Source organism: Prionailurus bengalensis, chromosome A3, assembly GCF_016509475.1.
Source record: "Prionailurus bengalensis isolate Pbe53 chromosome A3, Fcat_Pben_1.1_paternal_pri, whole genome shotgun sequence".
NCBI classification, from domain to species: domain Eukaryota; kingdom Metazoa; phylum Chordata; class Mammalia; order Carnivora; family Felidae; genus Prionailurus; species Prionailurus bengalensis.
Window position 1 is genome coordinate 18648127 of NC_057354.1, and position 27414 is coordinate 18675540.

The window sequence follows — 27414 nt, forward strand, 5'->3', positions numbered from 1 at the left end:
CGTCTCCAAGGCGGGGGGCGCGAGGCAGAGGGCGGGGCGGCCCCGGCGCCGGCCAATCATCGCCGCGATCACATCCATGCAAATACGAGCACAATGGAGCGAGCCCATCACTCGCCCCTGCAAGCAAGCTTGAAATGGGCTTCCGCCTGAGCGGCAGTCAGGCTGACCAATAACTCTGTGTTTTGGGCCGGCGAAGCCCAATGGCGTGGCAGAGAAGGCGGGCCTGAGCTGGGTTAGGGTGTCCTTGCAGGGTGTCTGAGCTAAACTTCACCAAATAATAGCTGTTTGTATTTTGGCTGCTGCAGGAGCCATTTTAGGTAAGTTCTTCTCTTAACTTTTTATTTTCCTCCCCGGCCTTCGCTGGCCGGCCTTGTCCGCAGGTCCCTGGCCCCGCCCCGCTGGCCGGGCTAGGGTGCCCCTATGAATGGAGCTGGGATGAGGGGCTGCGGCGGCGCCGAGGCCCGGCCGGGGTCCGAGTGGGGCCGGCGGCGGGCGGCCTGGCGGAGGGGAGGCGGCGGCCTGAGGCCTGAGGAGAGGAGCCGGCCTCCGCCGCACGCCGCTCCCGCTCGCGCTCAGGCCGCGCTCGGGCCGGGCGGCCGTCCTTGGGAGTGCGCCGCTGCGGGCGGCGCAGAGGGGCGGGGGTCCGGGCAGCCCCCGGCCCCGAGCCTGGCGGGCGGGGGCGGGGCGTGCGGAGGCCCCCCCCGGGGCGGGCCGTGGAGGGACCCCCGGGCGGGCAGGGCAGCGCCGCGCGCGGCGGGGGTGACCGCTATTCCACTGCCGCCCCCGCGGAGAAGTTGCTCTATTGGCGTCCTGCGTCTGTTTGCAGGGGTGGAGGAGGGTGGGCTGGTGCCAGGCTGCTGCTCCGGGAGGGGGCGGGGGCCCCGGCGCGTCCTCGGAGCGCGCTCCCCCTCCGCCCCCTTCTTACGCACTAGCGCGCACTCGCCCCGAAAATTGGAACCCTGGAGGTGTCCAGCAACCCCGCAGCCAAGTTTTGTGCATTATTAGATTGCATGTTTGAGCTTTAAAAAAAAAAAAAAAAAAAAAAAAAAAAAGAGGAATCTGTCCCCTTTAGGGTATTTCCTTCACTGTTGAGAAGTAACGGCGTCTTTTGCTCCCAAATTTCCAGAGACATGCTTGTCAGATGTGCAGAGGGTTGGCAGCTACTTGGTTTTTAAAAAGACTCTGTTAGGAAATCCCCTCACTAGTGAGATAATTGAAATTTGAGTTTGTTTTCAGCTTCAGTTTTATTTGATCCAATTAAAAATACATAAGCAGGCACTTATATTTGTGTACATAAAGTATTCCTAGTACCAGTTATGACTGATATGACTGTGGTTTCGGTAGTGTGGGATCTAATAAGGCAATATAATTCAATTTTCAACTTGTAGGCCGGTGTTCTCCAAATTAGGATTTATGGACCATTAGTAATCTGGCCGAGGTTTCCAGTGAATCCTTGGCATCTCCAGGCATCCCTGGAACTGTTGTATGTACCTTCTTCCCCACCCCTTCAGAACTGCTTATTTCTGCTGTAACAGATCCATGAACAGAGAAGATACACATTTAAAAATTTCTGTAATTTTCAGAGTGTGTGCAATACTGCCCGAGATTCAGTTATTGTTTCTCAGATGGCGTATTGGAATACAATCCCATGAGGCCCCAAATTTCGGCATACTTTATGGGGCATGCTTGTGGTACTTAGAAAAGTCCTGGTAGGGACCACAGTACTGTGCTCTCAAGGCTAATTGTGAACTGTCTTTCTTACTGGAGATCTGTAGTTATTGACTGTGCCTGGCATGGTAGTTGGTTGATAAGCTGAATTGGTAAATCAAGTTGACAACCTCCGGGAGATAGTTTTTGTGAACTTTGTGGCTCTAGGACAGTACAAAGAAGGTTTGAGATCTATGTATGAAAAATGATTAGGCATGAATATTCAAGTAACATGGTTTATGCCAACCGGAACAGGTGGTTTCATATAAGCAATGCGTGACTGTAACCCAAGGCCTGGGAAAATGGGGAGTGGTAAAATGATTAATTTTGGACTTCTTTTTGCCCCAGGGCAGATCTCCTTGATGAATTATGAAGGATTATTAAAACCTTTTTCTTCATTAATGGACTTTTAAGAGTTAACCTTTACAATTTTTTTTTTCCTTTTTGCTAACTTTGGAATCTCCTTTATAGTAACTAGAATATGATACTGTTCTTGCTGTAGTCTGGTCATGGGCAAAATAAATCTCAATCTCTTGTGAAGTTAGTTGTGTCTCATCGTGGCATCAGTCTGCCTGGAGTCACATCTTTTATCCTGCAGTTCTTTCTTGCCTTCTTATAGTTAGTTTTTCTGTTGTTAACAGCATGCATGGTTTTTCAGTGTGATCACTTATACCACAACTTTTTAATATTCTCTATTTTTATGATTATTTTTATAATTTATTGATATAGTTGGAAGTTCTCTGAACTCATCAGTGTGTTACTTTTTGCCAACCACACAAGAAGTTGAAAGACCAGTTTGGAGTGAAATGGGAGAGCCATAAGTAACACTACTGTATTTCTGGAAGATCCTTTAGCAGTTAGTTTTTATATTTATGGATTTACTTTTCTTATAACTATTTCAAATACCAAAGATCTCAAGCAGAATCCTGTCTCTTTAGAAACCAGATCTCATTTGTGATTTTTGCCATTATGTTACAGAAAACTTGTCAGAAACAATAGATGCTTGGACCACTGTGTCTTAGAGATCTCTTTGAGTTATAGAAGTTTCAAACAAGTGTTTCGGTTTTCTTGGAAACATGGCTTTGCCCCAAGCAGAGGTTGTGGTTATGTCTTCTTGTGTTAAACCATGAAGAAAAAGGGTTCCTCACTCTCAGGCTTGATTCTCACTGTAGGGGCCTATGTTTTTCAGCTTTCATGGAAAGACTTTGTATTGGTTATGGCTGAATGGAGTTGTATTGGTAATGGCTGGACCCTTTTGAACAGGTTAGAGGGTTCGAGGATTCTACCTGCAAAAAGATTTTCGGTATTTGACAATGACAATATCTAAGTCAACCGAGGAGACTGTGTTTTCACTTCCTTTTATCCCCCCCAGGATAACAAGGTTAGAAATAGTTTTATTTATTTAAAGATTTTATTTTATTTTTAAGATTTTTTTTTTTAATGTTTATTTTTGAGAGAGAGAGCATAAGTGGAGGAGGGGCAGAGAGAGAGAGGGAGACAGAGAATCTGAAGCAGGCTTTGTGCTATCGGCATAAAGCCCTACTTGGGGCTCAAACCCACCAACTGTGAGATCATGACCTGAGCTGAAGTTGGGCACTCAACTGACTGTGCCACCTAGGCACCCCTAAAGATTTGATTTGATTTTAAAAATGTTTTTGGGGCGCCTGGGTGGCGCAGTCGGTTAAGCGTCCGACTTCAGCCAGGTCACGATCTCGCGGTCCGGGAGTTCGAGCCCCGCGTCGGGCTCTGGGCTGATGGCTCAGAGCCTGGAGCCTGTTTCTGATTCTGTGTCTCCCTCTCTCTCTACCCCTCCCCCGTTCATGCTCTGTCTCTCTCTGTCCCAAAAAATAAATAAACGTTGAAAAAAAAAATTAAAAAAAAATGTTTTTAATGTTTATTTTTGAGAGAGACAGAACGGGGGAGGGACAGAGAGAGAGGGAGACACAGAATCCGCAACAAGCTCCAGGCTCTGAGCTGTCAGCAGAGAGCCCGATGCAGTACTCGAACTCACAAACCACAAGATTATGACCTGAAGCTGAAGTCGGATGCTTAACCAACCGAGCCACCCAGGTGCCCCAAGATTTTATTTTTTTAAAGTAATCTACATACCCAGAGTGGGGTTTGAACTCACAACCCTTAGATGAAGAGTCGCATGCCCTACCAATGGAGCCAACCAAGCACCCTGGAAATAGCTTTATTTTTAATAAATATTTAGTGTTTCACTTTATACTTCCATTCCTCATACAAAGCTTTAGTTTAATTCAGATGAAAAGCTGCAGTGAATTCCATGGAATTGCCTGCATTTCCCTGTACCAAGTTATTACATTGAAAACTCTTTGAAATAGATAAAATAATAGGTAGGGCTTAGCTATCTGTTTCCTAGAGAACAGGTTTGGTGTTTTGTGTTGTGTTTTTTTGTTTTTTTTTCTTTTTCCCCAATAGAACGTGACATACTTGTGAAGCGTGCAAGACGCACTAACGTTGAATACCTGGTGTGTGTTCAGCACTTAGCCAGGCACTGGGGCTGCAGAGATGAAAAAATGTCTCATTTTCATGGCCATTCCATGAGGATGGACGGAAGCTCAGAAAGATGAAGTAACTTATGAAACTAGTACATAAAGGCAATAAAACTAGTAAATGTTGGAGCCAGAATTTGAACCCAGATCGTCTGGATTCAAAGCACATATTCTTTTCACCAACCAGCCTCTAAAGATTTCTTTAAAAGCTGGAATGTGCTGTCATGTTTTAGTGGTATGGGGCTAAGTCAACTAACAAGTTGTTCTATGCACTCACTCATTTTTACTACTTCGTTTCAAGAATGTGTCACTGAAAAAGCAAATTAGAATACAGTAAGGGTACCCTTTACCGTCCTTGTCTCCAAAGTGTAGGAGAGGTCTTTATAGGGCACCTAAGAGTTCACCCTGGCCTGGTACTAATAACCATGAAGTGCAGAGGGAGAATGCAGTCACTTTTTCCTTGCCAAAATGTTCTTTTCTTTAGTTCATTTTGTGGAGGCGTTGATACCCTCTTGAGAAATTCTGTTACTTCCATAAAAGTCCTGAAGGTAGTAAAATGGAGTTATTTTAAAATATCCATCCCTGTTCCCATTTCTAAACTGAATTATTTGCATAAAATCCAGAGAAAAGCATTTCTTTTTGCTTGTAGTACCCCTATTAGTTGGTTTTTATAGTTTGTAATAGTAATTCTTTACATACTCATGTACTTACTCTTTATGTCGTTTGCCGTCGAGACTTTTAGAATCTTTGATAATGTATATGACATAAATAGTTCCTGTTTTGAGGAATCATTTTTTTCAGTTGATGTACCTTTTCTTTCTATAGTCATAACGAAGGACTTAAATTTTTAGCAAGGAAAAAACCATGATATTTCAATAGATTGCCATGATGCTTTTATCCGCTAGTTATTTCAGAACTTAACCTACTAAGATAGTATATGAAAATTTCAGGAAAATTAGGAAGTAGAATTTTAAGATAACTTCAGGACATGAATTGAAACAAGTTGGATTCGAATTTTCTAAATAAGTAAAGGGAGATTTCTCTTTTTCTACTCCTTTGTTAATTAAAGATTTTTGTAGGGAGTATTTTCACTGATCTTTTTTATGGATTAAATATTTTATCAGTAAATTTTAAATATATTTAAAAATTTGTCCTACATTATGTGACCAAAGTATTTTATTTTTGGAATCTTTCTCTCTATATATATACATTTTAAGATTTTTCTTTATTTTGAGAGAGAGAGAGAGAGAGAGAGGAAGGAAGGGGCAGAGAGAGAATCCCAAGCAGCCTCCATGCTGCCAGTGCAGAGCCGGATGTGGGGCTCGAACTTACGAGCCATGAGGTCATGACCTGAGCTGAAACCAAGAGTCGGACACTTAACCGACTGAGCCACCCAGGTGCTCAGAAATCTCTATATTTTTTAATTGTAAGATTGTTTTACATAAAAGGTCAGGCTTCAGGTTAAAAGAAGGTCTAATTACTGTGGTAACCTTGGTCTTTAGTTCCTACCTGTTTAGGTTGAGGCTTTTTATCCTGGGATTCATGGACCCCTAGAGACTCTTTGCTCTGTGAACTCTCCAAAATAGTATGCAAAATTTTGTTTGTGTGTGCACTTTTATGGGCAGTGAATCCATTCCTTTCATAATTCTTGAAGGCATCTGTGACTCCCACCTTCCCTTCCTGTACCCCCATGTTTTCCCATCCCCTCTTTCCCCCTCTGTCTCTTCCTATCCACATGCAAAAACAATATTAAGGATCATTGATTTAGGTCATTTCAAAGCTAGTTGTTTTGTATGAGCAAAATCTTTTCCAGGAGGCTGACTTTGTTGGGCTTTTTTTGCCCTTCAGGAGGTATTGCGATTTCAGTCTGAATTAGTTGGCTTGGGCTTGGTGAAGTACTTCTGAATCACTCCGGGCAGCATCCAGGCAAGGGTTATCCCTGGAATTCTTCCCTGCCTTATTTTTATACTTGGGAAGCTGTTCCACACCCTTTCCCCTGCAGCCTGATAAAAGAGTAAAGGTTCAAGCAGGAGGCGTGAGGGCAATTGCAAAACAGTCTTAGAGGGTCCTTGGCCTCTCTGCTGCAGCCATGTGCTTCTTCAGATGGGACTGGAGGGGTGGCCATGGCAAAAGCTCCTGACATTTTCTTGCTTTGAATACTACTTACTCATTCAGTTACTGCTTCATTCAATATGTTAGGAGGAAAAAGGGGTTAAGAGGAACAATTAAAAAATAACTCCTCTGTTTTCATATTCCCCAGACTTTGTATGTGATACCTTGCAACTTTTCTGTCAATGTTGTTAATTTCAAGTGGAATTTTTCTTAATTTCTGGTTGAACATGTGAGCTTATTTTGCAGATAACATGCATATATGTTGAGTTCTGTTAAACCAGATGTTACTATAGGCAAGAGGATGAAATGTTAAAATTCTCAGAGCCTTATTTTATAATTTGCTTAAGAAAAAATGAAGCAAATTGGTATAACAATATTTAGAGTGACAACAAAATTCTAAAAGTAGTCTCTAGGAAATGGCCAAAACTTGAGAAATTCTGGAAGTTTTCTTAGAGAAGTTCATTTGTTGGGCCAGACCAGAAGTTGACTAGAAGAAAAATCCATTTCTTTGGTTTGGTATATATATTGAGGAAAACACCTTAAGCTTGAGGCAGTTCCGTGAAGGGCATGGACTCCTATGAGGGGATTCTGTTTGATTTGTTCCTTCCCTAAGTGTACATGAGTAAAGAAGTTGGCTTGGACTATTTACTTTGGGTTCAAGGAAACCATCAGTATTCTAAGAAATTCTTTGAAGGGTGCCTGGGTGGCTCATTTGCTTAAGCATTCGACTCTTGATTTCGGCTCAGGTCATGACCTCAGCCTTTGTGGGTTTGAGCCCCACATAAGGCTCTGCCCTGACAGTGCAGAGTCTGCTTGGGATTCTCTCTCTCCCTCTGCCCTTCCCCCTCTCAAAATAAATAAACTTAAAAAAAATTCTTTGAAAGGTTATGTCCAGTAAGCTAGGTCCAAATCATAGATTTTATTTACTGAAAGAAATTTTATATAATTTAACACAAAGACTTTATTAATGTTCATTTGTGTATTTCGACCTAAACTATTCTTTTAAAGGTAGCAGTCTAAATTCATCTGTAGGTTAGCCTGAAGAAGTCAAGGCATCATCCTTATTGACCATGTGGCAGAATCAGATCACGTTATAAACAGTAACACCATCAGATTGCTTTTTTTTTTTAAAGTTTATTTATTTTGTAAGAGAGAAAAATAGAGTATGTGAGTGGGGGAGGGGCAGAGAGGGAGGGAGAGAGAATCCTGAGCAGGCTCAGAGCTGTCAGTGAAGAACCTGATGTGGGTCTCTGACCCACGAACCCTGAGATCATGACCTAAGCCGAAATCAAGAGTTGTACCCTTAACCTACTGAGCCACACAGGTGCCCCAGATTGCTTCTCTTAGTTGGCCCTTTATAGCATTGTTTTTAAGGGACTCGATATTCTGCTTAATAGAATTAGCATTTTTACCTTGAGTTGTAAAACTATGTTGAGGAAATAATAGAGGATATGAAAGAGATCATTAATGACCAGCTCCCAAAAGATAATTGTAAAAATATGAAATAAGTTCTTTTAGATCAGAGCTGGATCTAGATCTAGGTCAGTGTTAGTCCACAGATCTGTGCAGGTCTACGGGTTGTTTGTTACCTGTCTGTGACCAGGTTAAGTACAGAACCTGAAGCATTTAGATGTTTTTACAGCATTTTTTAGAAAAATGATTTGTCTGTTGAGTCTGATAATAAAAAAAATGTAAGTTTATAGTAGTCTTTGTTTAAAAAAATTTTTTTCCTGATAATTCATTTTTCTGGTGTTTTATAAAAGAATTAAGTCTATGATAAATTGGGAAAAAACAAAAAGTTCTTAACCATAGGGAGCAGTACTCAAGGTGATAGGTAACATCACCATTCTCTTGCAGCTTGTTTAGAAATGGCCCACATTTTGGGGCCACTTATCAGACTGACTGAAATAAACTACCTGGGGTAGGGACCAAGTAATCTTTGTTTTAACGAGCTGTACTAATGATTTTTGGGCACATTTAAATCTAAGAAACTTTGTTGTAAAATTAAAAAAAAGAAACTTTGTGCTAAATCAGAACTGTCCAGTATAAGTTTGTGCTATGATGAAAAATGTCTTATATTTGTGAGACCCACTCATCACGTGGCTTTTGAGCCCTTAAAAGGTGGCTAGTATGACTGAGGCATAGAATTTTACATTTTATTTAATATTAGTTAATTTAAATAGCCACATACAGCTAGTGGCACTAGCATTTGATAGCACAGGTTTAGATCCTTTAGAGTCCCCCTATCTTGGGGGGGGGGGGGCAGAAGTGGATTTTTTCCATTCCTTTAGAAATTAGAATATAGGACAAGACTATCCTTTAGACTTCAAATGAGACTAAGCCAATCATATAATAAAAGTTGGCACTGTTTGCCCATTTATATTTACCTCTTTTTATCTAAAAGTTGACTTGATGTTAAGAAAATAGTAGGGTCGGAAAATAAATTTAGATCCGTGTCACAAAGGTTTTGAAAACAGCAGGGTAGCTGTTTTAGTGAGGCCTTGTGATCCTTCATGGCTGTGACTAACATGCATAATGTCTTGCAATATGACTTCTTAGGCTTTTTTCTTTCATATAAAGATTTAAGCTTTTAAGTGCAACATTGTAGTTTTCTAGTTCTCATTATAAAGCACCAGTTATGGAGAGTTCTCATTACGTTAGACTAGTTAATGGAGATTTTTTTTCATATGGAGAGTATTTTTGGTTACTTAGAGGATAGTTTTTCATTTTATAAAGGTAATCTTTGTTTTTAATAATATCCACCAAGGATCCTTTGAAAGGTTGAACTTTATACTCTGTCCCCTTCCAATACATTTAAAAATTGATTGGTAAAACATTTCCTTTACTCATACAGAGTTGTATATGCTTCTCTGCCTCTTTCTCCATCTACTTGTACTTCATATTTAAACTCCTAAAAGTCAAGGATAGCATTGACTCTAATATATTGATCAGTATCCATTGCAGTATTGGAGATTGTTTTCTGATTGACAAGTGGAAGGAAACGTAGCTGTAAAAGTAAATGAAGATGCACATGTAGAATCATAGCTTTTTGAAATGCTGTCCACACACAGTGAGTCTTTTCTAATAGGACCATAATTTTATTAAATATATTTGCCAGGTTTTAGGTTTTCAGGCAGGAGATTGTTAGTCATACAGGCAATGACTTTTGAAGCATAAGAGACAGTAAAGGGTATTCCATGTTGTTGATACACTCAGAGTGTTGATATACTTAGAGTGGGTAGGTTCCTTAAAGATCGTGGATAGGGCTGCAGGAATCACAAAATTGTCAATGCAACAGTGTCAGTTACTTTGTTTATGGCATGAATTAATGTTGTGTTATCTTCCATTGGTGTTCATTAAAAAGCACCATTTCCCATGTTGTTGTAGGGATGGTCTTATATTCTCAGCGAGTGAAGATGTCCTGGTAGGTTGTCTCGGCAGGGGCTTCTGTGTAGCTGAAAACGACACGAGTATCACTGATTGGTGTGGCTCAACATTTTGTAACATGGTGCTTTGGGCTCTTTTGTCTGACTTTCTCCAAAGAGTTTCAAGTTCTTAATCTCTAGGTATATATTTGGACTGCTGCTTTGGAATTGAAAAATCCAGTCTGTTGGTACTGAGATCTGATAGTTGACAGATCTTAAGTTTAAAATGTTTGCAGGTTCTTTGCTTCCAGTTTGTTTCCATCACTGTCACTGGTTCCTAGAGCTGTGACTGGAATGTGGTATGACATGTTACTAAAAGACTGATTTCATAAGCCATGGACAAATACCAGTCTCCTTATTTACACATACTAGTCGTACTCTGCCCACCCTTTTCCACTCTAGCGCAGCACTTCATGCTAGTAGGGCTCTCCCTGGGTGCTCTGACTTGCCCCTGTGCTCACTCTTGAACTAAGCTTTGTTGCTACCATCAGAGCTGTGCTTGTGGAGTTATTTCTAGTTTAAGCTTTATGCGTTATCAGGTCTTACATAATTCAGCATCTCAACTAGATTCCTCTAAACCAAAGCCTCTTTCTGGCTTCTCAGGATTGCGGGAGAGTAGTTTTGGAAGGGAGTTTAGAGGCCATCTAGTTCAATTTCATCATCTTATGGATGACAGAATGGACTTCTAGTCATATAAGTATTTTGTGGGGCCATAGAGCTGGTCTACGGCCAAGTCAGGCTTAGAATTCAATTCTCATTTTACTAAATAGGACTCTTTCCCTGACTCTGATGGTGAAAGTCCTGAAACCCCCTGTGGGAGAATTACCTTAAGAACTTATGGGGATAGTATGGGGAAGTTGGGTTCTGAGATTAGAAGTGAATTTGTGAAAGGCTGAATAATTTTTTTTAATGTTCTCAAATAAAACAAAGATATCAATGAAACTTTACGTGTCTTAAATGAGTAGGAAGGAGTGGTACTATTTTGGTAACTCTTGTTTACTATGTCTTATTTACTAGAAACATTTTGGCATGTCCTTTCCTTTTATATCATGGTAAAAGGCTTGTGGTACTATTTTGGTAACTCTTGTTTACTACTTTTTATTTACTAGAAACTTTTTGGCATATCCCTCCATGATATCATTGTGAAATCCTTTGTAAATTTACCTTTGCTTTATTGCAAATAATGTGAATGATAGTTTTTTCCCCCACATCTGCATACACATTCAGTTTTTTAATTTAGGATTATTACAATAGGTTTTGCCCAGACCCCTTAATTATTGTGATAATCATAGCAGCTGCCAATCACTGAACGCTTACTGTATGCCAGGTGTGGTGCTAGGCTCTTGTGTGGTGTGGTTCTTAGGGCTGTTCACTGATGCCCTATTTTTGTTTCTCTTTTGGGTACCTGGTAGAATAGTACTTCTCCATCACCTTGAAGTTGAACATGGCTCTGTGACTTGCTCTGGATATTGAAAGTTGAGTACAAGTGATGTGAGACACTTCTAGGCAAATACCTCTTTTTTTCTGAAAGAAATCTTCAGTGGTTATGTAGTGTAAGCAATAAGCCTATGCTTTAAACCACTGAGTTATTTATTAAAAAAAATTTTTTTAACATTTATTTATTTTTGAGAGACAGAGACAGAGCGTGAGCGGGGGAGGGGAGGGAGAAGGAAACAGAATCTGAAGCAGGCTCCAGGCTTTGAGCTGTCAGCACAGAGCCTGATATGGGGCTTGAACCCACGGACTGTGAGATCATGACCTGAGCTGAAGTTGGACGCTTAACCAACTGAGCCACCCAGACGCCCCTAAACCACTGAATTTTTTAAAATTTTCTTTTTTGTTTTTTAAAATTTACATCCGAATTAGTTAGCATATAGTGCAAAAATGATTTCAGAAGTAGATTCCTTAGTGCCCCTTACCCATTTAGCCCATCCCCCCTTCCACAGCCCCTCCAGTAACCCTCAGTTTGTTCTCCATATTTATTAGTGTCTTCTTTTTTTTTTTTAATTTTTTTTTTTAACGTTTATTTATTTTTGAGACAGAGAGAGACAGAGCATGAACGGGGGAGGGGCAGAGAGAGAGGGAGACACAGAATCGGAAGCAGGCTCCAGGCTCTGAGCCATCAGCCCAGAGCCCGACGCGGGGCTCGAAATCATGGACCGCGAGATTGTGACTTGAGCCGAAGTCGGACGCTTAACCGACTGAGCCACTCAGGCGCCCCTATGAGTCTCTTCTGTTTTGTCCCCCTCCCTGTTTTTATATTATTTTTGTTTCCCTTCCCTTATGTTCATCTGTTTTGTCTCTTAAAGTCCTCATATGCATGAAGTCATATGATATTTGTCTTTCTCTGACTAATTTCACTCAGCATAATACCCTCCAGTTCCATCCATGTAGTTGCAAATGGCAAGATTTCATTCTTTTTGATTGCCAAGTAACACTCCATTGTATATATATACCACATCTTCTTTATCCATTCATCCATCGATGGACATTTGGGCTCTTTCCATACTTTGGCTGTTGTTGATAGTGCTACTATATACATGGGGGTGCATGTGTCCCTTTGAAACAGTACACACACCTGTATCCCTTGGATAAATACCTAGTAGTGCAATTGCTGGGTCATAGGGTAGTTCTATTTTAAGTCTTTTTGAGGAACCTCCATTCTGTTTTCCATAGTGGCTGCACCAGCTTGCATTCCCATAAGCCACTGAGGTTTTTAAATGGAGTTTTAATTGCAGCATAAATCAAGCTCATCCTGGATAATGTAAATATACACGTATTACCATCATTGATCTTCATGGCTGAGTACTGATATTGGCCCATTTTACAGTTGAGGAAATGGAGACAAAGGAATTAAGTTTACCTGTGTGGCAGAACTAGTGGCCCAGGCACTTTGAGCCCTTCATTCTTAAGCACTGTTGTTTGCTGCCATTGATTATGCTATACCAACTCAGTACCCACTATTGTGTATAGAATATGGGTTCTGCCCATGATAATGTCCTGCCAGAGCTTATGTTTACTTCTCTGTTCCATCCCTTCTTACAGATACTCCTGAAGTTCCAGGTCCAAGGGTCTCTTACCGGGATTTACTTTTCTCAGTGTTGCACTACAGAAACCTCCATTCCTTTTCTGTTGTCTGTTATCTACTTTTACTGCCTTCTGGGATTCCATCTTTTGTGTGTTTGAATCCTTGCTCTGCCGCTCACTGGCTGTGTGAACCTCCCTGTTCCTCAGTTTCACATCTGTACAATACATATCTCATTTCGTTGTTTTGAGGATTGAGTTCATTTACGTAAAGCCTTGGAACAATGCCTGGCACACGTAAGCATAAGTGTTGGATATTATAGTTTCAAAGGATCAGGTATCGCAGGGCCCAGATGAATGGAGATAAGACATTACTGATCTTAATCTTTCTGATATTAAGATAATAAAGGCTTTATGCCACATTTAATTTAATTTTTTCTTTTATTTAACAGGAATTGCTGAACAGCTCTACATGGCACTATGCTCTGGGGAGTGGGGTGGAGAATGACCTAGAGCTTACCCTCAAAGAATTTATAGTATAAAGGGGAGCCAAGATATACATAAATACCTGTACGCTGATACTTGTGCTACTGCAAGGTAGCCCATAAAAAGTATCCTTTGGGAGTTCAGAAAAGTAGGAAGTGAGGAATCAGAGAAGACTTTGAGTGGGAGTTTTTTTTTTTTTTTTAAGTTTATTCATTTTTGGGACAGAGAGAGACAGAACATGAACGGGGGAGGGGCAGAGAGAGAGGGAGACACAGAATCGGAAACAGGCTCCAGGCTCTGAGCCATCAGCCTACAGCCCGACGCGGGGCTCGAACCCCCGGACCGCGAGATCGTGACCTGGCTGAAGTCAGACGCTTAACCGACTGCGCCACCCAGGCGCCCCGAGTGGGAGCTTTTATTAGTGTTGGAAGGATACATGGGATTTGGAAGTGGAGACTGGAAGAAATCACCAGGTGAAAGGAAGCATTAGATCAGAGGCCTGTAATAAACATGTTCATTCAATCAGCAGATATATAGTGAGCATTTACTATGTGCTAGGCATTGATATAAGCCCTGGGGATGCCGCAGTAAACAGAAGGAAGTTCTTGTGCTTGTGGAGTTTGTATTATAGTGAGTGTTTGAATATACAGAACCATAACGTATCAAGTGGTGGTAAGGACTAGGAAGAGGATTAACGAGACAGATTTCTATAACTAAGAAAAAACATGATTCATTTCTAATATTTTTCTTCGGGTATCTTTTGAGGAAACCCGAAGCTGAGCTAAATGGCTTTTTCGTGTGCACCGGGCCATATCTGTGCCGTTTTCCATGCTCATAATTCTCTGCTCTTTGCTCTCAGCCTGTCTAGATAATTTCCTTTCTTTGAAACTTGAGCTCGGGACCCTGAATCTTCATGGGGCCATCCCCCTTGTAAGTGCCAGAAGCACCCTCTTTCCCTTCTGCACTTCTGGAGTCAGGTTTGGCCCATGTAACTAATTTGGCATTTCATATTGAACTGCCTTTGTCTTTTCTCAAATTGTTCATTGTTTATCTCACAAGTATGTGATACCCATTCATTTGGTAAACAGTTATTGGACTTGCATTGTGTTTCAGCCATGTCTGGGCACTAGGAACTTGAAGATAAATGCACATGGTCTGTGCCCTTGAGGAATGCACAGTCTGTTAGAAGGGAAAGAAATGTAAACTGCTACTACGAACATCATGATAAATGTCAAATTAGACAATTGGATAAATGTCCAAAGTTTTGTTGGAAGCAAGAAGGGGAGGCAGCCATCTACTCAGGGAAGTTGTTTAAGAGTTTGGAAAGGAGGAAACTTTAAAATTGGTTCTTGAAAGTTGATTTGGATCACAGAGACTGGAATTGGTGTCTGTGAGTTTAGAAAGCCTTTTATGCATGGACAGTATCCTGTGAGGGGGTGGTGCGGACAGGGAAGTTCAGTGTAGCTGGAGGAGTAGTGGAGACCTGTGGATTTGTGGTGGGCATGAGGCCTGGAGAAGTAGGTTTGGAGACATAGAAAGGCTTTGCAAATGGGGCACCTGGGTGACTCAGTCGGTTGAGCGTCCAACTTCGGCTCAGGTCATGATCTCGCAGTTGACAGGTTCGAGCCCCGTGTCGGGCTCTGTGCTGATAGCTTGGAGCCTGGAGCCTGCTTTGGATTCTATGCCTCCCTCTCTCTCTGCTCCTCCCCCGCTCATGCTCTGTCTCTCTGTGTCTCAAAAATAAATATAACCATTAAAAAAAAAAAAAGAATGAAAAAAAAGGCTTTGAAAATGATGGTAAGGAGTTGAAATTTGTGTGGACAGTGAGGAATCATCAGAGGTTTTATTGCCGGGGAGTAGATTATATTCTGTACTTGGGCAGTAGAGATCAAATGGTGCTCAAATTTTGCTGCATGTTACCTGGAGAGCTCTAGAAAATACCAATGCCTAGGCCACACACAATAAAACCCGATTGTCTAGATCCTCGAGGGACCCAGGTGTTGGATTTTTGATAACTTCCCAGGTGATTGCAGTGTGCCACCCAAGTTTGAGAACCTGTGGTTTGAAAGGCCTGATGGCAGTTTAATAAATGAGGAGGCTGGCTGGAAGAGAAGTCTTTGAGGCATTGGGAACGGGGACAAGGGAAGACTGAGCCAACCATTATTTTTCTTCAGTTTCTCTGTTTTCAACAAAATGGTGGCCCCCAGGGGAGCAAAGTCCAGTCTTTGTACTTTGAACTTTTCAGAGATTTGTACATAGTAGATTCTTAATAAACATTTGCCTTGATTAGTTTTCTTTTGTTCAGGTACTCATAGTTGAGTATTCAGGGCATTTTATTTCTTTTGCTTCTTTCCTTTTTGTTATTAAATAGAAATTCCTTTAGGGATGTGAGTGAATGGAAATGAAACCTTTTGGTCTGTTCTACTTCCTCATAGTTCTGATTAAAGATTTAGGAAGTTAAAATTCAATGATTAAAACAATTAGTCTGCATATGGATTTGGTTTATCCATACTCTCTTTCCTTATTAGTGTGAATAAGTAAGTTTGCCTTTAGGTAATCTCTACATCCAATGCTGGGCTTAAACTCACAACCCTGAGATCAAGAGTTGCCCCCTCTGCTGACTGAGCCAGCTAGGCACCCCAATATTCTTAAAGTATTGTTAAGGTTTATCTTCTACAACATGTGGAAAGTGCACCTTAACACTAGATTCTGTTAATCTGTGTAACTCAGGAACTTAGCCGTGTGGTATAGAGTATATTTGAAATAATTTTTCTTTGCCAAATACACTTATTTCTGAGTGGGGATAATATTTTTAAAAATGCTGTGAATCATTTTTTAAAAATGGTTTCTTTGGGAGAGAGAGCAAATGAGCATGAGTGGGGAAGGGACAGAGAGAGAGGGAGAGAGAATCCCAAGCAGGCTCCACGCTGTCAGTGCAGAGCCTGACATGGGGCATGATGTCACGTGAGATCATGACCTGAGCTGAAATCAAGAGTCCTACACTCACCCGACTGAGCCACTCAGGCGCCCCCACTGTGAATCATTTTTGTGTGAACTCTTCATTCTCTGTTCTAATAGAGGGGAGTCAGAACATACAGGAATTAAAAACTTTTATATAGTCGATGTTGTTTATACCTCCCTCCTGACATTTGTGTCTTGAAAAACATCAAACCTATAGAAAGTTATGGGAATGTTACCATTAACACCCATCTCCCCTTCACCTAGATTCACCAATTACTGTTGCCAAATTTTCACTTGCTTGTTTGTGCGTGCTCTGTTTTTAGCCATATCCTTTGGGAGTTACTTGCAGACAGACATTATGACACTTCACTCTTAAATACTTTTGCATCTTTATTGTGAGAGAAAGCGTACATAATTATAATTACATCATTCAGGACACTTGACATATAACCAATATATAGTCTGTGTCTAAATCTTACCACCCACCTGTTCTCTAGCTTTTTTATTCCTGTTCTCCAATCCAGTTTAGGACTGTGCATTGTACTAAGTTGTCATGTGTCCTTATATTTCAGTATTGATTAGTGTGATCCAGTAGTTGCAGAATTCAGGAATGGAAGTGAAAACCTCTGTAAGGGCAGTGAGGCCGAGCTTCTCATCCTTCTCCCCAGCTGGCCTCCTTCATGCTCTCGCAGCCGGCTGGGAATTGGCCCTCGGAGACGGAAGGCAGAGTTCTGAAGTGGAACCCAGCAGCTAATGCAGACCTGACTGTGCACATCCTCCTGAGGCCAGGAGGGACTTTATCTTGAACAGAGGTAGTTTTCATTTTAGGATCAAAGCCATTCCGGTTGCCCAGGTGCTTAATTAAGAAAATGTAGTTTAAAAAAGAAAAAGAAAATGTGATAGTGTCAATGGGACTTTGAGAAAAGATTTTCATAGTTGACTGTAAATCATCTGAATGTTAAAAGTTAGTTGTCTTCTGCTCTTTCTTGAGGACCACTGATTATCATGACCTTGTCTTTCTATAATTCATGGGGTCTTCTTTTTCTTTCTCTTTTTTTTTTTAACTAGTAGGACCTCCCTGCCCCTGCCCCCTTTAAATATGCCAGTGATTGTGTGTTTTTGTCTTTTCATTCCTTCTTAGGCAGACTTCTTTCCTGTTGCTTCAACTCTTTATAACCCTGGGATCTCTGTTTCCATCCTCACCATCCTCTGTGTTCCAGACCTTCCTTTCCAGCCACATCTCGGCAGCTGCAGCTATGTGCTCCACATGCAAAGCTGAGCTCCGTGTCTGTTCGTTAAGTCGGAGCGCTGGTTTGAATATTGGTTGGAGGATGAGAATGAGGTGGTATTTGATTAGGGAACTAGGAACATTAGGCTCCTGTCCCCTGTCAGCCCTTGCCCTCATCTCCCCTTCCCCCAATACCTCAAGGGAAACAGGTGAGCCAAAGGCAAGGCTTTGCTATCACCACCATTTCCTGCTCTGTGTGGAGTCTTGGAAGTTAGGCTTCTTGGAATGAATTCTTTTAACCCAGTGTTTCTCAACCTTTGTTTTTATTATCACTACCCTAAGAAGCCCTTTTAGACAATTTTTGTTTAGCATTATTACCCTCCTACCCATGAAATTTTAATACCACGAATATATAGCGTATATGTATATATACTGTGTGCGTCTGTATCACACATGAACAAGTTAAGATGTTTTAACCCTCAAGAACCACTTTTTGTCCCTTTGGAGTGATACTGCTCAACTGAGAACGCTTGTTTTAACCTAGACTGGAGGCAGTCTAATGCCTAGAAACAAAGCAGCTGAAGAGTCCACTTGCTAACTTTCCTGTCTGCAGAGAATTTACTTTAGGCTTGCATCTGACCGCTGTAACTAGTTCTGTAATCTTGCTGTAGCCACAACTCACAGTAATAACAACTGTATATTGTGCCCGATGTACACACACATATGTAATTCAAAGGTTTTAATACTCAGTATTTATTCTTACTACTCATGATGCACTGTATCTACTGTATTAAGAAAATAGTTTTATTAAGATAATTTTCTACTTTAAAGTCACCTGTTTTTATTTGGTAAAGTTTTTAATTTAAAAAGAAGTGCTGGGGGCACCTGGGTGGCAAAGTTGGTTAAGTGTGGACTCTTTTTTTAAAAATTTTTTTTTTAACGTTTATTTATTTTTGAGACAGAGAGAGACAGAGCATGAACGGGGGAGGGGCAGAGAGAGAGGGAGACACAGAATCTGAAGCAGGCTCTAGGCTCTGAGCCATCAGCCCAGAGCCCGACGTGGGGCTTGAACTCACAGACCGCGAGATCGGAACCCAAGTTGAAGTTGGACGCTTAACCGACTGAGCCACCCAGACGCCCCAAGTGTGGACTCTTGATGTCAGCTCAGGTCATGATCTCACGGTTGTGAGGTTGGGCCCTGTGTCAGACTCTGTGCTAAGCATGGAGCCTGCTTAAGATTCTCTCTGTCTTTCTGCCCCTCCCCCACTGTGTACTGCACTCTAGAAAGAGAGAGAGAGAGAGAGAGAGAAAGAAAGAAAGAAAGAAAGAAAGAAAGAAAGAAAGAAAGAAAGAGAAAGAAATGCTGGTTGTTACCCACTAAGCATGTTTATTTTATTTTTGAGAGAGTGAGAGAGAGAGAGAGAGAGGGAGGGAGGGAGGGGCAGAGAGAGGCAGAGACACAGAATCCCAAGCAGGCTCCAGGCTCTGAGCTGTCAGCCCAGAGCCCAATGCAAGACTCGAACTCAAGGACTGCAGGATGGTGACCCGAGCCAAAGTCAGTTGCTTAACTGACTGAGTCACCCAGGCCCCCCATGACACACTGACTTACAGAAGCATGACAGCCAGCAGGAAGAGCAGTGCCTAGGCATAGCGGGTCTAGAGACCACCAAACACCCTCCGGAGAGGCAAGAAGAAAGAGGTGGGCAGAGCCTGAGCCTCTGTACTCACTGTAGTCATTGGATTTTGTTTCAGTAAATGCCCTTGAACTTGATCACACCAGCAGTTTTACTCCTTGGTAGGGAATGAAGCCTGGGGAGCTCATGGCAGGGGAGGGCTGCAGTGAGGTTTTTAAGCCCACAAGTAAAACTGCTCTGGTGGCAGCCAAACAGCTTGCCTCCCAGGAAGGTGAAATGAGCAACTTCATTCTTTGATTTGTGGTGCCAGCATCCCCTTGCTCCCCTTGAAAGAAAGAAAGGAAGGAAGAGAGGTTGGGGTGGGGGGATGGAGGCTGGTGGAAGATTGATCTAACGTTAGATAGTAGAACTTGAAATTCTTTTTTTTTTAAGATTTTATTTATTATTATTATTATTATTATTATTATTATTATTAGTGTTTATTTTTGAGAGAGAGAGTGTGTGGGCAGGAGAGAGGGACAGGGAGAGGGAGACACAGAATCTGAAGCAGGCTCCAGGCTCTGAGTCGTCAGCACAGAGTCTGTCGCAGCACTTGAACTCAAGAACCGCGAAGTCATGACTGAGCCAAAGTTGGACGCTCAACCGACTGGGCCACTTAGGTGCCCCAAGCCTGAAATTCTTGAGATCCTCAGTATTTAATGGGTTTATTCATAGGAATATTTGAGAGAGTGACTACAAGGTTCTGTGTATTTGATTAATTTGCTGTCATTAATCTCTTAAAAGAGTATAGAGCACCGAGGAAATGAAATAGGAAACTACTTAGGTTTTATTAGAACGGAAGAGGAGAGGTGTAAAGAATGAGGTGTAGCTTGCTTTGTCGCAGTGTATTCATGGTCAGAGGGAAGCCCTGCATATAGCTGGAGAGTATCAGCTGTGCAAACATGGACGCCAGTGGTAGAAAGGCCAAGAAAGGAGATTTTGCCCCTCTTTAATTTTGGTCCCAGCACCAGCCAGGGCAGGAATAAAGCTCAGGCCTCCCATCCCATAGCAACAGAATAATTAGAGCAAACTTTGATTGAGTGCTTACTATATGCTAGGTACTAAGCATTTTAGATTTATTCTCTCATTTAATCCTCTCCAACAGTGTGAGGTAATAGGTAACCTGTTACCCCCTCATTTTACTGGTGAGGAAACTGAGGCACAGGGAGGTAAAGAAACTAGTTCGGGAGCACATGGTTACTTGTTCTTGCATGTAATAGAAATGCGCAGGGCATTGGAGACCCTGCCCTGAAGTGAGTGAACCCACCGCTGCTGGGACCATGTCTTCTGTGCCATACCTCTTTTCAGGAGAATAGTCTACCTGGCACATCCTATGGTCTTCATTTAAGTCATTTCGTCTTCAGGTTGCCACCTTGAAGTTCACTCTTAGAAGCTGTTGACCACAATACTAAAAATAACATTGTCCTAGAGAATATTTATAGTTTTTTTCACTCCCTCTTAAGTACAGACTGTGCCTTATCTGGGAAATACCACTTATTTTAGGACTCTAGAGTTGGACACTTAAATGGTAGGGCTTGTCCAGTGGTAGTCCTATTTCAAGTCACTTCAGCAGACCCTTACATGCTTCCTATGTGCCCTGCCATGTACTTGGTGCTGGTGCTGGTGGTAATAAATGTGATCACAGTGTAGTAGGGGAGATACATAAGACCAGTATTTGAATTGCAGTGAAACTAAGTAAGTAGAACAGAAAAAGGAACATAGAGGATGGGAAGGAGGTTAGGAAGAACTTCCCAGAAGAGTTAACATCTGACTTGGGCTTCTTAATTTTTTATTTTATTACAAAAAAGTTTTTTTAAGTTTATTTATTTTGAGAGAATGAGAGAGAGACAGCACAAGCAGGGGAGGGGCAGAGAGGAGGAGAGACAATCTCAAGCAGGCTCTGTACTGGCATCTCAGAGCCTTACGTGGGGCTCAAATTCGCAAACTGAGAGATCATGACCTGAGCCAGGATCAAGAGTCGGATGCTTGACCGACTGTGCTACCCAGGTGCTTGTCTAACTTGGGTTTTGAAAGGTAAATAGGAGTTTGCCAGGTAAGTAGACAGTTGCAGAATAATGAAGTGAAAGTTGCTAGAGAGATGGACAGAAGGTCTGTTCTGATGTTATTGCCAATGTATCTAGATTCTTTTTTTCCTTATTCTTAAGAAGTTTTTATTTTTTTTATTTTAAAGAGAGAGAGAGAGAGAGAGAGAGAGAGAGCAAGGGTAGAGAAGGGGGGAGAGGGACAGAGGGAGAAAAAAGAGAATCCCAAGCAGGCTTCATGCTCAGTGCGAAGCCCAGTGCAGGACTTCATCCCACTACCCTGGGATCATGACCTGTGCTGAAATAAAAGTCACACACTCAACCGATTGAGCCACCCAGGCACCCCTTTCCAAATTTTTATTTAAATTCTAGTTAGTTAACATATAGTGTAATATTGGTTTCAGGAGTAGAATTTAGTGATTCATCATGACAAGTGCCCTCCTTAATGCCTGTCACCTGTTTAGCCCATCCCTCACCAATTTCCCTTCATCAACCCTGTTTATTCTCTAGCGTTAAGAGTCTCTTATGGTTTGCCCCCCCTCTTTTTTTTTCCACTTCCCATATGTTCACCTGTTTTGTTTCCTAAATTCCACATATGAGTGAAATCATAAAGTATTTGTCTTTCCCTGACTGACTTATTTTGCTTAGCATAATATACTCTAGCTCCCTCCATATCATTGCAAATGGCAAGATTTCATTCTTTTTGATGGCTGAGTAATATTCCGTTTTATAAATTTATACCACATCTTTATCCATTCATCAGTCGATGGATGCTTGGGCTCTTTCCACGTTTAGCTGTTGTTGATAATGCTGCTGTAAACACATCAGTGTGCATGTACCCCTTCGAATCTGTATTTTTGTATCCTCTGAATAAATACCTAGTTGTGCAATTACTGGATCATAGGGTAATTCTATTCTTAACTTTTTGATGAACCCCCGTACTGTTTTACAGAGTGGCTGTACTAGTTCGCTTTCCCACCAGCAATGCCAGAGTTTTCTCTTCCCCTACATCCTCACCAGTATCCGTCATTTCCTGTGTTGTTAATTTTAGCCATTCTGACAGGCGTGAGGTGATATCTCATCGTGGTTTTGATTTGTATTTCCCTGATGATGAGCTATGTTAAGCATCTTTTCATGTGCCTGTTAACTATCTGGATGTCTTCTTTGGAAAAATGTCTATTCATGTCTTCTACCCATTTCTTAACTGGATTATTTGGGTGGGGGGGGGGTTTGAGTTTGATAAGTTCTTAATAGATTTTGTATGCCAACGTGTTATCTGAAATGTCATTTGCAAATATCTTCTCCCATTCCATAGGCTGCCTTTAGTTTTGTTGATTGTTTCTTTCACTGTGCAAAAGCTTTTTATCTTTGATGAAGTCATAGTAGTTCATTTTTTGCTTTTCCCCTGTCTCCAGTGATGTGTCTGGTAAGAAGTTGCTGTGGCCAAGGTCAAAGAGGTTGCTGCCTGTGTTCTTCTCTAGGATTTTGATGGTTTCCTGTCTCACATTTAGGTCTTTCATCTATTTTGAATTTATTTCTGTGTATGGTATAAGAAAGTGGTCTAGTTTCATTCTTCGGCCTGTTGCTGTCCAGTTTTCCCAACACCATTTGCTGAAGAGACTGTCTTTTTTCTGTTGGATATTCTTTCCTGCTTTGTCAGTCGTTAGTTGACCATGTGTCTAGATTCTTTTTTTTTTTTTAGTGTTTGTATTTTATTTATTTTGAGAGAGAGTGTGTGTATACAAGTGGGGGAGAGGCAGAGAGAGAGATAATCTCATGCAGTCTCCACACCATCAGCACAGAGGCCTATGAGCAGCTCCAACTCACACACTTGTGAGATCATGACCTGAGCCAAAATCAAGAGTCAGACGCTCAACCAGCTGAGCCAACTAGGGGCCCCAACTATGTGTCTAGATTCTTAATGCAGTAGAAAGAACTTCCAGTTGTAAAATTCCCTTTTTTCTCCTAGTAGTTTGAAATGCCACTGAGGTCCTAGGCTTCAGCAGTAGGGCTGTACATCTAGGGATTATGCTTTGGGCCAGTTGGAAGAGGGAAAGATGCTACCCATGCACCTGCAGGCACGCTGCAACTTTGGACAGAAGTGAATGTCCTGCTTGTGTGAGGGGATGATGGTGTTCCCTGTAGCCTAGCTCTAACCCAAGGCTTTGATTGCATTTGCTTGAGTAGATTTTTCTTCTCTTATGTGAAAATAGTTGGTTAATTACTGTCATTCAGAGGGTATTTAGTCATTCAGCCACAAATGTTTTTTGAGCACTTGAGTTTTTGGGGTGGAGGGTAGATGAGGACCATAAAATTTGGGTTTTTGAAGTATAACATGTATTCAGTAAAGTGTACTCAAGTATACTGCTTGCTAGATTTTTACATGTAAATATACCTGTGTAACCACAACTTTCAGATCGAGATAGAGATATTTCTAGCATCCCAGAAGCTTCCCTCACGCCCTTTTCTGATAATATTCATACCTGCCCCCCCGCAGTCCTCCCCAGCATTATTTTGACATCTAACACCAAAAATTCATTTTGCCTTTTCTTGAACTTTAAGTGGAATCCTGGAGAATGTAGTGTTTTGTATCTGGCTTCTTTTATTCAACCTTAGGATTGTGAGATTCATCCACCTTGTTGGGGACCATTGATTATTAACTGGTCACGTGACCCTGCTAGGAGGAGACCTAGAATAATCACATATGATTTACGCCATTGAGGACTGACATTCATTTATTCAGCATACGTTTACAAGTGCCATTATACCAGGTGCTTTGCACAGGCCTTGGGATCAAAGATAAATAACTTCTTGCTGTCAGGGGGCTTTGAGTCTTGTGAAGGAGATGGACACTTACCCACATAATTATGAGAGTGAAGAATTGGTTGCCTTTTAGGAGTGAAAATGGTTTTTGAAAGACTTTATAGAGGAGGTGAAATTTCTTCTGATAGTCTCAAAGGATTACTAGAAGTTTTCCAGGGGGTCAGAAGGTGATAGCACAGGTGTGGATGTATGAAGCAGCATGGTGTCTTTGGAGACCTGCAGTAGTGATACTTTGATTTTAGATTGATGAAGAGGTGTAGGCATGCCAAAAATATCACTTTGGGAAGAAATTTTGAGGAAACCTTTGTTTGACCTCTGTCTTAGGCTGGAGCCATGAGAGAAGACCACTGTAGGGAATGATCATCAATGTATCGTTGTGGAGAAGGCAGGGAATGGAAGTGAAATTTGGTGATTGTTGTAGCTAAGGAACAACTGGTGGTGCTTTACTGTTGATGTTGAAGAAGAGTTTTATGAGGTGAGGTGAAACTACAGAGATGCTTATTATGAACATGGTATTTTTTCAGTAATTGAGATGACTTGAGATGTCCCCTAAAGCCATCAAAAGTTCCCTGAGGGTGGATCCAGATGGAGCGTCTGTCCTTAGTCATGGGGTTTTGTAGCAAAATGTGTTCCAAATGTGTTCCCTGTTGTATCAGTTTGCTGGGGCTACTGTAACAAAATACTACAGGTGGGTGGGGTTCACAGAAATTAATTTTCTCACGATTCTGGAGACTAAGTCCAAGAGCAAGGTGGCAGGTTTGGTTTCTTCTGAAGGCCCTCCTTAGCTTGCAGTCCTCCTTTTCACCATGTCCCCATGTGGGCTTTTCTCTGTGTTATCTGTGTCTTAATCTTTTTTTGAAAAGGACACCAGCCATATTAGGTTCGGGGCCACTCCAGTGACCCCATTTTAACTTCATTACCTCTTTAAAGGCTCTGTCTTCAAATATAGTCACATTCTGAGGTACTGGGAGTTAGGGCTTCAGCATATGAATCTGGCTTGTGGAGGGGGTTACACAATTCATAACACCAGTGTTTGAGAACTCGCCATAATGTTGTTGGGCTATGTGAGGGTTGTCACCCGAGAAAAGCAGCTGGGGGAGATAGGGGGGTTGGGCAAGGACAGCACCAAGAAAAGCAGGTTGTAGACCGGTCTGGTTGTAACCCCCATGAGGGCTGGGCTTGCTCTTCAGTGGCCATGTATGGAGTTCATAATGGTTCATCTGCACACATGGATCCATGAGCCTTGGCTACTGTGTCTAACACTGTCCACACTGTGCTATTTTATCAATTAATAAAGAGTGAAAATAAGGACTGGGAAGAACAGAACCTAAACTACGAACGCCAGGTGGATATCACAAAGAAGGTAGTTTCATGACTTTCATAACTCTTAATAACCTGTTCCTGTTCTGAACAAATCCTGTCCCTCTCATCTGCCACCTAACCCTTTTCTTCGATTGGGCTGGCGTTAAACAGCCTTGGCATTCTCCTTATCGCAACGCTTAAATACCAAAGAGCTGTCTCTAAATCAGATCATCTCAATCTCCCCTTCCTTGCGGGGGAAGGAAATTGTGGAAAGATTTGTTGAATTTTTTCTTGTGGTGGCCACTGAGAGGGTGGTGAATGGGTGAGGATTCTTCTTAACGTTAATGAAGCCTCTTTTAAGAAAGTGCTTTTAGATAGTCACATCTTAAATTTGTTTCTTTAGAGACACAGAGAACTCTTATCAGGATGAATTTTGGAGGGACTGCTTTTGTTGTAATCTGCATTGGAATGCTGTGGTAGCAGATGAGGCTTGTTATAGGTACCTGGGAACTGGAAGTTTTTGGTTTTCAGGGTAATGATGTTTATTATAACGGTGTTATAATGGTCTGTATCCTAGAGTCGCTGTTACAAGACCCTTTTCCAGAGTTAGATCTTTAAAGCTTCTAGGCTCTTACAAGAACTAACTCATGCAGAGTTGAATGAGATGTGTTAGCTCAACGCCCACTCATATTAGACTTAGCCTGCTATGGAGCAGGGATCTTGGGAAGTCACAGCATGGCCAGTGTTTTCACGCCGCATCCCTGTTAATGCCAGTGCAGTTCTGTTGCCATGTTGTTCCATCCTTTATAGTGTGGTGGGCTGATTGACCATGAATTCCATTTTGTGAGGATGGTCTGGGTCAGAAGTACGCATTTGAACAACAGTCAAATGTAGTGTGCATTGTGGCTCTGATTTCTGTTTATATTAATCTATTTGTGTTGTCCTTGACTTGCTTGGCTGTTTACTGAGGAATGAGTTTCTTTTAACAGATATCACTGAGTCATTGTTAATTCACTTAACATGGAGTGAGTTCATTGTTTGAAATGGGTCATAGGTGAGAAGTGTACTCAGCATTTTACTTTCTTTTTGAAGAAACAAGACTGTTTTTCTCAAAACTTTCTGTGTTTAGGCCAGTAAATGGTATTTCTTGTACCCCCAGAAAATTAAATGTGTTAACTTTCCAATTTTTTCTGTTTTGTTTTCATTCCCTTTTCTGCCATTTCATTCTACTCTAGTCTTAGATTTGACGCTATTCACTCTTTTTTTTCCTTTTTGTGGTTTGTGACATTTTTCTTTTTTACAAACTAGGTAGATAATACTATTCTAGAAAAGTGTTTTTTAACCATAAAGGTGATGACAGGACTCAAAAGCTTGAGGTACAGAAAACCTGTGACCACTGGATGGACAGACTGATTTGAAACTCTGTATCTTAGTAGAGTAGCGTGCGTGTTTTAGGCATCTTCCATCTGTGGAAATCCTTGAGCTGTTGCTGCCATATTTTCTAGACACGTGTCAACTACCTTTTTCTTGCTTTCTTGCTTGCTTGCTTTTTTTCTTTTAACATTTGTTTACTTTTGAGAGGGCAAGCAGGGAGGGGCAGAGAGAGAGAGAGAAAGAGAGAGAGACGGAGAAATGCAGGCTCTAGGCTTGTCAGCACAGAGCTGGACGCAGGGCTCAAACTCACGAGCTGTGAGATGGTGACCTAAGCCAAAAAGTGGTACGCTTAACCAACTGAGCCACCTAGGTGCCCCTGACTTTCTTAAGAGGTTTTTTTTTTTTTAACCCTTTTTAATTTATTTAATTTATTATTTTTTAATAATAAATTTTAGAAAACGTTTTTAACTTGTAAAAAATGTTTATTTTGAGAGTGCCCATGCTCACGAGTGGGGGATGGGCAGAGAGAGAAGGAGAGAAAGAAGCTTAACCAGGCTCCATGCCCAGTGAGTAGCCCAAAAAGGGGTTCCATCTCACAGCCATGAAGCCATGCCCTGAGTCAAAATCAAGAGTCAGACACTTAACTGACTGAGCTGCTCAGGTGCCCCTTTTAACCCCTTTTTAAGTAGAAATGTTTCAACAAAACAATTCAGATGGTATCTGACCTCTGAAAGGGGAGAA

The 27414-nt window shown here is 41.6% G+C and overlaps 1 protein-coding gene across 4 annotated transcripts in view; it reads left to right on the forward strand.

Moving 5' to 3' along the window:
• Positions 1-215: 215 nt before the first annotated feature.
• Positions 216-27414, forward strand: part of CHD6 (chromodomain helicase DNA binding protein 6) — a 204432-nt gene continuing 177233 nt past the window's right edge. For 3 of the 4 annotated variants that reach the window (XM_043602363.1, XM_043602366.1, XM_043602365.1), the window contains exon 1: positions 216-317. The gene's annotated coding sequence lies outside the window, so the exon portion shown is untranslated. The remainder of the gene's footprint in view (positions 318-27414) is intronic. The other variant, XM_043602364.1, reaches the window with a different exon arrangement.